This window comes from Lepidochelys kempii, chromosome 5, assembly GCF_965140285.1.
Source record: "Lepidochelys kempii isolate rLepKem1 chromosome 5, rLepKem1.hap1, whole genome shotgun sequence".
Taxonomy (NCBI): Eukaryota; Metazoa; Chordata; order Testudines; family Cheloniidae; genus Lepidochelys; species Lepidochelys kempii.
Window position 1 is genome coordinate 25,020,956 of NC_136384.1, and position 12,136 is coordinate 25,033,091.

Sequence of the window (12,136 nt, forward strand, 5' to 3'; positions counted from 1 at the left end):
GAGTTGCTCTGGGGCTGAGGCAGAACATAGGTGTCTGGATGCCTAGCAGGAGGCAGTAGTGAACATGATCTGAAACAGAAACATGGGCCTAAAGGGAACTTTTACAGCAAAAACTTAAGAACTTAGGTGAGACTTTTGTGCATTGCAGTGGTGCCAAAACTGAGACTTAGGCACCCAAGTCCCTCTTTTAGGTGCCTAATTCCTTTTGTGCACTCAAGCCTTAAGCACTTAAAGGTCCAATGGGAGTTAGGCACCTAAATACCTTTAATCTGGTCCTAAGTCTCCAAGTGCCTGAGTCACTTTTGACAATGGAACTTAGGCACTTAAATATTTTTTTATCCTGCACCTAAATAGATAAGTATCATTATTCCCATTTTACAGATGGGGAACTGAGGAACAGAGAGATTAGTGGTTCACCCCAAACACACTGAGTCCCAGTCTAATGCCTGTATCACATGACCATTCTTCCTCTCTGAATAAAAAATTAAGCTAATAAACAACAATCTTTCATTCTGTCAGTTTCATGGCTATTGAAGACTCTGTTTCACTCCCCTGCCAGGTTTGCATGTTTGTCACTTTGGGATCTCAACTTTCTTGGCAATTTCTTCTAAGAGGGAGAGAAACATGGTCATAAAGTTACAGAGAATGAAAATTAAAAACAGCTCTTGAAATACTAAGTAAATCCAGTATTAGAATCCATAGAGCCCCAATATCAAGGTATTTTACTGTGATATAACTGATTTAGCACTATTAATACATAATGTATCCATAAAATTAATAAAATCTAGCATCCTACCTATAGGATTCATTTATGTGAGGGAGTCTTCTTGGTAATGTTGTTCATGTATGCCTGATCAGTTGATTATCTATGAGAAGAAAGAGAAGTCACTTTACTATTAAAGAGAATGAGAATGATATTTTCTATGCAAAAATATGCCAGAGGCAACAGTTATTGTTGGTGTAAGCAGATATAAAACATTGACTTCAATGCAGCAGCATCCACCTATACCACTGATGAATTTGGCCCTACAAATTTACATACAAACCCCAGCATTTTTATTCAATTAAAAAGAATTGGGAGAAATAATGAAAATCAGTGGAAAACAGTGTAATGCTGTATCCTTTTCTGTCATAAGTACTGTACCACTGAAAGGAACAATCAACGAGTTTCAGAATGCACAGTTTACATTCATCATTCGTACACTGAAGCTGACTGTCTTACAGAAAAAGCATTGTATTTAACTAAATTTTCCCTGTTACCCTTCCTTGGGTGGTAAGCCTTTGCTTTCAGTGCTCTCACAGCAAATGACTAACTGATACAAGGCTTGATGGGCAGTTTGTGTTCCAGTGAGGAATAAAAAGTTACATATGAAACTACCAGCCCAGTCTAATTTACTTATAAAATTAGTTATAAATGTACTTATAAAACCTTCTCATTAGATACAGATTGAAATAAAACAAAATATTTTTACATTTAGCATGAAGGACAATCTAGATAAAGTATGGAACGTGTGTGTGTGGGGGAGGGGCTGGACTACAAGTCAACAGGGTATTCTTGTGTTTAACTCCATTTCAATAAAGCTAATGAGATAGAGCAAATTTAACTGAGGAAAGTGAACTGTGTTTCTCTTTTTGTGTGTTTATGTAATAATCTAGATGTCATAACACTGAATAAGGCAAAAATACATGTTTATGTTGAAGGCAAAACTGGACTTAATTATCCAGATGACATGATGTAAAAAGTACATTAAGGTGGAGTTCAACAATGCAGGAACATTATCTCTATTTTACACAGAACAGAAATCAGGTGCCAGATTCATTCTGGGGATAATAGATTTAGTGGAGTTATACCAGGGATAAATTTGGCCAATACTGCCTAAAAAATAGAAATTACAAAAGAAGCTTGAAAATATGAGCTGCCTTGGAGTTCTAGGCTATTTCATAGGGAATAGCTTTTTCAAATCAGCGTTCATCATTATCTGTTGCAGATTGTTGAGTTTAAACGGGTTTCCTCCTACATTTCCCAGCTTCTATTCCTTGGTCATGCAGCAAAAGCATATGGCTATCTCCTGCCACTGAATTTTACTCTGAACTCCTGATTGATTTCAATAGGAAGAGTTCTACACATGCACTGATGGAGGACTGCCCCCTAATGTCTCATTTCTGACATTAAAAAAGTCATTTTCACCTAAAGCCAGGGTGGTGTCATAAACACAGAATTGTTCATAGGATCATAGATTTTAAGGCAAGAAGGAGTCATTCCAATCATCTTGTGTGACCTCCTGTATGACACAGGCCAAAGAACTTCACCCTATTATTTTTGCATCAGAGCATTATGGCTGAGGCAGGTCTGGGGCAGACAAAGAACTAACATGGACTACAGGAAAATAAAGTTCTTATCCAAGCACAAATATGACCAACAGTAGCACAAGCAGAGAAAATTACTGGCTACGTAAATTGCTGTTTGTTTAAATGCTTTCTTTTTCAAGAGGACCTCAGTGAGAGACACTCTCTTCAAGTAACTTATTCTTTGTACTTTCCTGAGTACATGTTGTACGTTCAAGCTTGCATTACTTGACTGATTGTGGAGTTGTTCATTAAGAGTACTGAACTTTCCAAAAAAAAAAAAAAAGAAAAAGTCACTGCTCTAAACAAGTTAATATGAAAATGCAAAGCCCTGTTACTTGCAGTGGTGAACATTCCCCAAACTGCCTGGTAAAAGCGGTTTACAAAAAGCCTACTGATTAAATGCTAAAAGTCACTAATGCCATAAGCAGATTAAACAGCATGCTGTTTTAATTAAAAGAGACAGAACAATATTATCCTTGTAATCTAAAGCTCAGTAAAAACATTTCTTATGTTAGTATATGAGAGGAACTGCTGGTAATGAATGTGATAAAGCACTATTTGGCTTTTGTTTATATGGTTTAAAATAATTAAAGTAACTCCTTAGGCATCTCTGACTTGAAGCATTATTCTCCATGTCCAGTGAAGATAGGAAAAGCAGTAATGGGCTTAATCTGCAGTAAGGGAGATTTAGGTTAGATATTAGGAAAAACTTGCTAACTATAAGGATAGTTAAACTCTGGAATAGGCTTCCAAAGGAAATTGTGGAATCCCCATTGCTGGAAGTTTTTAAAAACAGGTTGGACAAACACCTGCCAAGGGTACTTGGTCCTGCCTCAGCACAGGGAACTGGATTTGGTGATCTTCTAAAGTCCCTTCCAGCCCTACATTTCTATTATTTCCTTTTATAAACCACCAATTGGATACAGAGGAAGGAAATAAACTCATCATACTTAGCTCTAGTTTTGTTGGCATTTTGTAGGTCTGCTCTTGTACCTGATTTCCGAACATATGCTGTTCACACATTTTGGAACCAGATGGTTTTCCTTAGGTCTTCAGACAGGTGCTGCTGAGCCATAGCATGAATAAAAGAACTGCAAAATGCCCTTCTGAGAAACCAGTTTGCAACAGACAATCAAACTTTCAAACTGCTCTGGTCACCCAGCATGCCAAGCCAATAACTTTGTTTCTGATGCTCTCTCAAAGCTCTGCTCCACTCCATACAGGTGCTCACTAGGAATCCCAGTTCCATCTTCCAGCTGGAGGGCTCCTGTTTAATAACGGGGCTTGTTGGAGAGAAATATTAAAACTCTTCAAGGATACAGCCATACCCTCTGTCTGGATTGAAGTTAGTTCACCCTTTGATCAGCAGTCCAAATTTCATTTCTCTTTTCTAACTTTCCTTGAAGTGAAAGTGGATTAATCATGAACATAATCTGAATGAAAATACAGCACTCACGTGAGCCACCTCCTCTATTCCATCCAGCCTTCCCTTGAAAAAGGCTGCCAGGCAAGCCAAGTTGTGTTTGTTTTTTAAGTAGCAAGAAATGATCCAGAGGCTATCGGTTGAGAGATCTAAACATTCGTCTGTGCTCGTTTCCAGAATTCAGATTTGAACTCTGATCTCCAGAGATGGAGTGGTGGTGCATTAACCTATTTATTCTACTCCCCAGAAACTGCCAGAACAATGTCACATCTGGTACTGGTGACCAGATTTCCTGAAGGAGACTTTCAAGTCTTTGACAGCAAAGCACACATGAATCATGCTTCAAGCAGTGCATTAGGGCCAAATACTGCAAACCCTCCCTCATGCACCAAGTACAAAGAGACTACTTACATGAACGATTGCTCACAGAAATGTTTCAGGATTGGCCTTTTGCCAGTATTGATTGTCTGGCAAGGTAAAGTGTAAGAAAAGTGTCTCAATCTTAACCTACTGTTGTGTGAAACACCTCCACTTTGCTTTCCCTTTTAAAATCAGCGTAAGTACTATACAGCATGCTACGATCTGGAGCGTGGCCCTTCCACCCTTCCTGTCTCCTTTTTGGACACACCTCGGTTAAATGATGAAGTAGCCACTTATACTCTAGAGAGAAAAGCATTTCAGGTACTTGTATTTGAAGAAAAAAATATTTCAGGAATAAACAATGTACATCCTGTACTAAAATGAAATCTGCTTTTCATGATTTTCCCTGAGTAGAGTTCAGATTATTTAATGAACTGGGACCAAAATAGCTGAAGACTGAAATACAGGATGCCGTTTCAAGGAACTCAGGGTTATGAGTGCTGTTAGGATATAGATATTCAGGCCTGTCTGTAAAGGCCTATACGCTAAGAATTTAGGTGTATTCTTATCACTTGGCTAGTTATAGAGGTATAAAAGAATCAAAATCACTGTCTGCCGGTGTACGAGCCTTCTCTTACTGTGACAGTCTGAGGCCCTGTTCTTAGGCTAAGGCCTTTGGCTAAGCAACAGAGGCAGCCATAAGCTGGGAAGGAAATGGTCACATCCTCACATTCCAAACTAGTCACATTGAAATAAGGTGCTATTGGGCTGTTAGGAATACAATCCTGTCCTGATAATGACTATTGCCTCCAGAGAAAGGGAAGTGCCTAGAAGATGTAAAAGGAAACTTAGTTTGATAGCATCCTGTCTGGCAAGAACTCACTTATCAATAGCTGGGATGTGAAATCCTCACTTCTGTATTGTTTTGTCATTATAGTTCCCACTTTGCTATTGTTTGTCTGTATAATCTCTATCTGGTTCTGTGATTGTTCCTGTCTGCTGTATAATTTTGCTGGGTGTAAACTAATTAAGGTGGTGGGATATAATTGGTTACACAATCATGTTACAATATGTTAGGATTGGTTAGTTAAATTTCAGGAAAATGATTGGTTAAGGTATAGCTAAGCAGAACTCAAATTTTACTATATAGTCTGCAGTCAATCAGGAAGTGGGTGGGTGTGGGGGGAAATGGGAACAGGGAATGGGGGTGGGGAAATTGGAATCATGTTTCGCTAAAGGGGTAAATGGAAACAGGGACACAGGTAAGCCTCTGTGGTGTCAGAGCTGGGAAGGGGGACACTAAGGAAGGAAACTGGAATCATGCTTGCTGGAAGTTCACCCCAATAAACATCGAGTTGTTTGCACCTTTGGACTTCGGGTATTGTTGCTCTCTGTTCATGTGAGAAGGACCAGGGAAGTAAATGAGTGAAGGAATAAGCCCCCTAACAAGTGCAATTCTTCTTCTTTGGCTAACCCTCGATGCGAGGATGATGTCTGCCAAGGGGGTACATTGGTGAGTTTTTAAGTGGCTGAGGAGCCCAATTCTTGCCCTGCAGATTTTCCCAGAGAAGTGACTGGTGTAATCTTGGAGGATACATAGTTGTTGGCTGGAGTGTTGTGCCTTTTCTTTCCTCCTTTGTCGCTTCTCTGTCTCATGAGCACGTTTGTTCTCCCCAAAGTGAGCTGTGGCTTGGTGTATGGTGTGGCACCACTGTGTTCTATTCTGCGCTGAGTCCTCCCAGTTTGTTGGGTTGATGCCTCCCTTTTCAGTAAGTCTTTGAAACGCTTCCACTGCCCTCCGCGAGCCCTTTTTCTTCCCTTAATGAGAGAAGAATACTGGCTTTGGAAGGCAAGTGTCAGGTATATGTACACAGTGGCCAGCCCAGCGGAGTTGGTGTTTCATGACCTGCACTTCTATACTGCTGATGTTGGCTGCAGAGAGAACGCTGGTGTTCGTGTGTCGGTCTTCGCCACTGATCCTGAGAATCCTCCTGAGGCAGTGCTGCTGGAACCACTTCAGATGCTTGAGATGTCATCTGTAGGTTACTCAGGTCTCAATAGAAGAAGGATAGGGATGACAACTGCCTTGTAAACCAAGATCTTGGTACCTGTTTGCAAATCCCTATAATTGAAGACTCATTTGAGTGGTCTTCCAAAAGATGTGCTGGCACAGTGGATCCTGTATTCAATTTCTGTGCCAATGCTGGCTGTTTGGGAGAGCTGGATGCCAAGGTATGGAAAATGGTCTACATTTTCCAAGGGTTCTCCGCTGATGATGATTTGTGGAGTACGAAGAGTAGTGTGTGCAGGTGAGGGCTGGTAGAATACCTTGGATTTCCTGATGTTGAGCCAGTCTGTGATAGGCACCTGCAAAAAGATTTAGGGTGCTTTGCAGGTCGGCCTCTGTGTGTGCAAGAATGACACAGTCATCCGCATACTGAAGGTCAGTGATGCCAATTCTCGTGATCTTAGATTTTGTTTGGAGATGTCAAAGATTGAGGAGTTGGCCATCCATATGATACTCAATCCCGATTCTGTCAGGAAGGATTGCAATTATCAACAAGTCCAACCACAGTGCTTTTGTACTAAACATTCTTAGTTTGCTCCATTTACTATATGAGCAGCTATGGCTGAATTTTCTCCTTGGAACTCAAATTTGAATCCAGGTCCTGTAAAAATTGAGCTTTGGTCTACACTATGTTTATCAAGTTATAAAAGTTTTGTTATAGTGACTAGTGATACCAGAGTTGTGAGAACTTGGAAAACCCTGTTTGTGACAAAGCTCTTCCTCTTCTGCACACCTTTCAGGTGACACATTTGTTTAAGGTTCTAAAGCCTGTCTAATCTTTTGGGTTTTTTCATGCAAGAATAGGATTATTTTCAAGTGAAACAGTTCAATTTTCAAGTAAATGAATATCAAAACTTTTCAAATTCAAATCTGAAATTCCAAATGGGAAATCACATTTAGATGCACATAAGTTTTATATAAAACATTAAATTTCTAATGTTGCACAGAGAAGACCTTTGTTTGAATGGAAATAGTGCCATTTCATAAAAGTATAATGAAAAGCACATTTTGTTTTAAAGTATTTGCTATTTTCACATAACATAGGAAAACGCATGAACATCAGAAACTTTTGTGCTTGCTCTTTTTATTGTCTGCTTAATATACTGAATGGCCTCCAGTTGGTGGATTTTTTCTAAATCAGTCTAATGGGATTTAATCACCGTAATTCAGATCTCTAGCAAATTTTTTTGCGGCTTCTCTAATTAACACCAGCTGATTTTGCTTAATATCACATTAAAAACAGCTTTAACTGGTTATATCTGGGTAGGTTATATTTTTGTTTGTGATATCCAAGGCTCCTATTCTTATGTAATAGTGTCTTTTATATGCTAACAGCATTCACATTGTGTTTAATCCAAAACAGTATTTTTTCCACATCACCTGAAATAAAAACCTTAGTCAGTCATCAAAACAGTTATTATTTTACTAAACAATAGGAAGGGGGAACCTGTCAGCAAGGATTTTTGGTTAGATAATGACATAATACAGGCTCTTTAATGATGGCTTATATAAAGGCTGACTTTCTACTTACATAAAAGTCATTTTTATTAGAAACTTGATTCCACACCTCCAATCATTTATGTTGGCTGCATCTTCCCATCTCTGTTTCATGGGTTAGTAATGATGCCTTTTATGGCTATGTATGCTTGTTCCTGGATGTGTGCCCTGTTCAGCCCTATTTTACATGATTTAAATTGAAAACACATTGAGAGAATATACATCTATGATTTAAATTATGCTTTTACCTTAACCCCGAGGGCGCCCTATTGAAGCCATGCTGGATACCTGATGTGGTGCTACATATGTTCAAAAAATATTGCAACACATTTTCAAGCTGATCCAGCCCTCTTGTGCTGCTCTAGTAATGTAAATAGAGTTGGCAACTTTCTAACTGAACAAAACCAAACACCCTAGCCCTGCCCCTTCCCTGAGGGCCCCCCCCCACTCACTACATTCCCCCTTCCTCGGTAGTTTGGTCTCCCCCACCCTCACTGGGCTGGGGCAGGGGATTGGGGTGCGAGAGGGGGTGAGGGCTCTAACTGGGGGTGTGGGCTCTGGGGTGGGGCCAGAAATGAGGGGTTCAAGGTGCAGGAGGGGGCTCCAGGGTGGGGCAGGGAGTTGGGGTGCGAGAGGGCTCTGGCTGGGGGTGTGGGTTCTGGGGTGGGGCTGGGGACGAGGGGTTTGGGGGTGCAGGAGGGGGCTCCAGGATGGGGGGGTGGGGCTGAGGGATTTGGAATGTGGGAGGGGGGCTGCAGATTGAGGCAGGGGGTTGGGGTGTAGGAGAGGGTACGAGCTCTGGGGTGGGGGTGCGGGCTCTGGGGCAGGGCCGGGGATGAGGGATTCAGGGTGTGGGAGGGGGCTCTGGGCTGGTGCAGGGGCATGCGGGCTCTGCCTGGGGGTGCAGGCTCTTGGGGTTCTGGGTTTGGGGGGCTCAGGCTGGGGCAGGGGCTTGGGGCTCAGGGCTGGGGAGTGGGCTTATCTCAGGTGGCTCCTGGTCAATGGCACAGCAGTGCTAAGGCAGGCTCCTTGCCTGTCCTGGCTCCGCGCTGGGCCCCAGAAGGTCCAGCTCCTAGGCGGGGTGGGGAGGGCAGGAGGCTCCACTCACTGCTCTTGCCCGCAGGCACTGCCCCCCAGCTCCTATTGGCTGTGGTTCCTGGCCAATGGGAGTGTGGAACTGGTGCTCGGGGCGGGGAGCAGTGCACAGAGCCCCGTGGCCCCTGCCTTGGAGCTGGACCTACTGGCTGCTTCTGGGGCACAGTGCGGTGTCAGAACACATAGGATTAGCCGGCCTTAGACCCGCAGCACTGCCGACTGGACTTTTATCGGCCTTTTAACGGTTGTCGGCAATGCCAACTGGAGCTGCTGAGTCCCTTTTCGACCAGGCATTCCAGGTAATAACCAGACACCTGGCAACCCTAAGTGTAAAGCGGCTGTGAACCTGCCCTAACTAGACAGCTGGGAATAGCAGAATCCTTGAGTTGGAACAGCCAGCTCTCTGACACCTGCAAGGTTCCCCAACCTGCTGTGATAGTTGGGCCTACAAAATTTACCCTAATTGTGGGCTCAACTGTAAAATGTAAGTGAATGTTCGTCACAATAACCTATAATAATAAGTGTTGATGGGAAAAGATATGGAAGGGAGACAGAAAGACTGAATTAGTCCAAACAAAAAGGCCTATTGATATAACTCAAGGACTGTGTTAAGATCATTCCTGGTAAACAAGAGGATTTGAGTTCTGAAAATTAATAAACCAAAATTGGTATGTCAGATATTAAGCCCAATTGGTGGACAAAATAATGAGGGGATGGGTTATTCCACCCTTCACTCCTTTTTGGGGTCTTTAAGAAAGAGACTTGGGGAAGAAAAATTGGCTGCTGCAGTGAGCTTCACAATCAGGGCTCCCCTCCTTCCCCCGCCCCCCCCATCTGCAGGTACCCTGGACCTTCTTTCTCTTAATCCGGAGAGTTCTTCTGTCCAGACTGGGCCAAAGAAAGGGACCCAGATGACACTGCTACATCCATCAGCTTCAGCTAAACCCCAAATATCACTTGGGGTGTTCCTCTCCTGCCCCACATGTCCTTTTTCTTCCACACCTTATTTCTTATCTTTCCTATCTCTCTCCTTTTGCCTTCTGTGTAATAAGAGTGTGGTTTACCTGGCCAAGACTGTATATTTGGCAAAACTGCTGTAAGCCTGTGACCAGAAAGAGGCAACTAAAAAGCAATGCCCTAAACAGGCTGATGCTGTTACAAGTTTGCCAGGTCTCAGAGTGGCTGACACAATCGTGTGCAGTGCCTGTGTTTCTCCAACAGCAAGGTTGTAAGTGAAACTCAACACCAGAGACAGAAGCTGCACTTTTCTATCTTTGCTGTTCTTTTATCTTCGTGTGTGTGTGTGTGTGTGTTTTATTTTGTCTTCTAGAAAATGGGATTGGACTTTAACAACAGCAACAACAACAATAGCTGTAGCTCATCTCAATTAACAACTTCTCTTTCCCCCCAAAAAAGAGTTATTACCATCTTTGATATGGTTTAAAGAGACTGTCAGACAAGGGGATTTTTCCTTCTAGAAATGCTCTCCAGCTAAAGGGAAAGGGTACAAGGGATATCATTAAAATGAAAGCCTTATTCAAATACTTAACATTTCAAGTGCTTTAACTGTTTTTCCTTCTTTTCTGTATCTTTAATAAAAAGTGTTAAAGGATTTTTAATGGTGTGTGCACCATGATACTAAGCAGACTGAAGCCTGTGTAGCCCAAATCTTGTTTAAAATGGTTTAATGTTAGACAGTGACTGGGTTAGGTTAACACCTCTGGCCTATATATACCATCTAAATTAACACGATACACCTCACCCCCAGCCTAATAGGATACACGGGGTCCCAAGGAAGGGACCAGAGCTGTAGCAATGTTGCACTTCAGCGGTACCCATCTGGTATAAAAGCCTTTGGCAGCCATTACCAGCATACATAAGCTAGAGCAGCTCAGAGGCAGCTCACACATACACCTAGAATCATCCAGGCTTTGGCATTCCTAGAGATGGAGGGAGCCCAAAGATGGAAGAAAGCCACCTCTCTTTCTCTTTCCCTTGGGTTCTGTAACAAGTTCAGCTCAGCCAGACTAGAGGATTAGACCTGCGGACATTATATAAACAGGGCTAGGCTCTGGATGGAGTAAATCAGATAGAGAGGAACATGGAAGGGTAATGTAGACATTTAGAAATTTGTCATCACAGAGACATTTCAGGACCAAAAGAATATGATGTGGTAAGTTCATTGCCCTACGTGGGCAGTATTAGTACCCTGTATTTTTTTCCCCCTAAATCATTTTCATTACTACATGTAGTTTTGGATGTTGCAGCTTTTATTGCTGCCTTTTGTACTCTGATCCATATACATTAATCATTCTGTGTAAAGTAGTTTTTCTTAATTGCAACAGTGCCAGGTCCTTTCTTAGCTTCAGTCTGCTTGTAGATCATTTGTATTTCAGCCTGCCACCCTCTAAGACAGATCTATGGTACAGACCTTTCCTATTGTCTTCAAAAAACAAAAACAAACCCACACCTCTGTGCATGGTTGAAAGTTGGCCAACCTAGTTTTAACTTACATAACCAATCCTTATGCAGGACTCTGATTGCTATAGAAATAAGTAATAGTTTAACTAAACTGAGCAATTCTCCACATCCAAATACTGCTGAATAAAGCACACACTGCAGAACACACTTATTTTACAAAGCCTTTCAACAATAACCTCTGCAATACTCCTAAACTGCTTCAAACTCGAACAGCCACCTGAAATAATATACAGTTGCAGAACTTGTTTGTCTGGTCTGTACTATATCGTGAGCAATTTGGAGCAAGGACTGTGAGTCATATGTCTGCAGAACAGGGAGCAACACTGTCAATACTCAATGAACAGCCGCAGCATAGGGACAAATCCTTCAAAGGGAGTTCTAGCTGAATAAGACCTGCAAGCATTACCCTCTACATACTAGCAACTGGCAATCTTCCAAAGGTTCAAAGGTTTAGCAAAACACACAGATGTTTGTTTAAGTGTCTAAATACTATTTTTTATTACTATTAATGAGGCTGAAGATCTTCTAGTACATCCTTCCTCTAGTCATGCCACAAAACAGCCTCTCTCACAATGATTCTGAGGTGTTGCTGAGGCCTCAAATACAAGTGACTTCAGAAAGAGTTTAGGCCCTCAGAACTTCAGGGGTCATGCCAATATTTCTTCTCCCATGCTGCTTGAAACCACTCCGGGTGAAATTCTTCCCTTGAAGGCTAAAGTGGGACTTGGAGGTGCAAAGACCTTTTGCTGGCCCTGGGCATATAAGTGAAATTTCACCATCAGTGTCAAAGCACGTAAAAGGAAAGTGTTAAGGGATCTTTTCAAGCCTCAGAAAAACCTTTGATTTGGCTATAGATAGAGTTT

At 42.0% G+C, this 12,136-nt stretch overlaps 1 protein-coding gene across 22 annotated transcripts in view; it reads right to left on the reverse strand.

Annotated features, from left to right (window-relative positions):
• The window catches only part of PRLR (prolactin receptor), a 308,636-nt gene that overhangs the window by 50,349 nt on the left and 246,151 nt on the right, over positions 1-12,136 (reverse strand). For 15 of the 22 annotated variants that reach the window (XM_078852729.1, XM_078852731.1, XM_078852734.1 and 12 more), the window contains one exon: positions 797-866. The exons of 1 other annotated variant lie outside the window; for it this stretch is intronic. The gene's annotated coding sequence lies outside the window, so the exon portion shown is untranslated. Of the gene's footprint in view, positions 1-796; positions 867-3,299; positions 3,759-3,805; positions 3,938-7,731; positions 7,755-12,136 lie in introns of those variants that run through there. 6 more of the 22 variants (XM_073343729.2, XM_073343736.2, XM_073343738.2 and 3 more) reach the window with 6 other exon arrangements.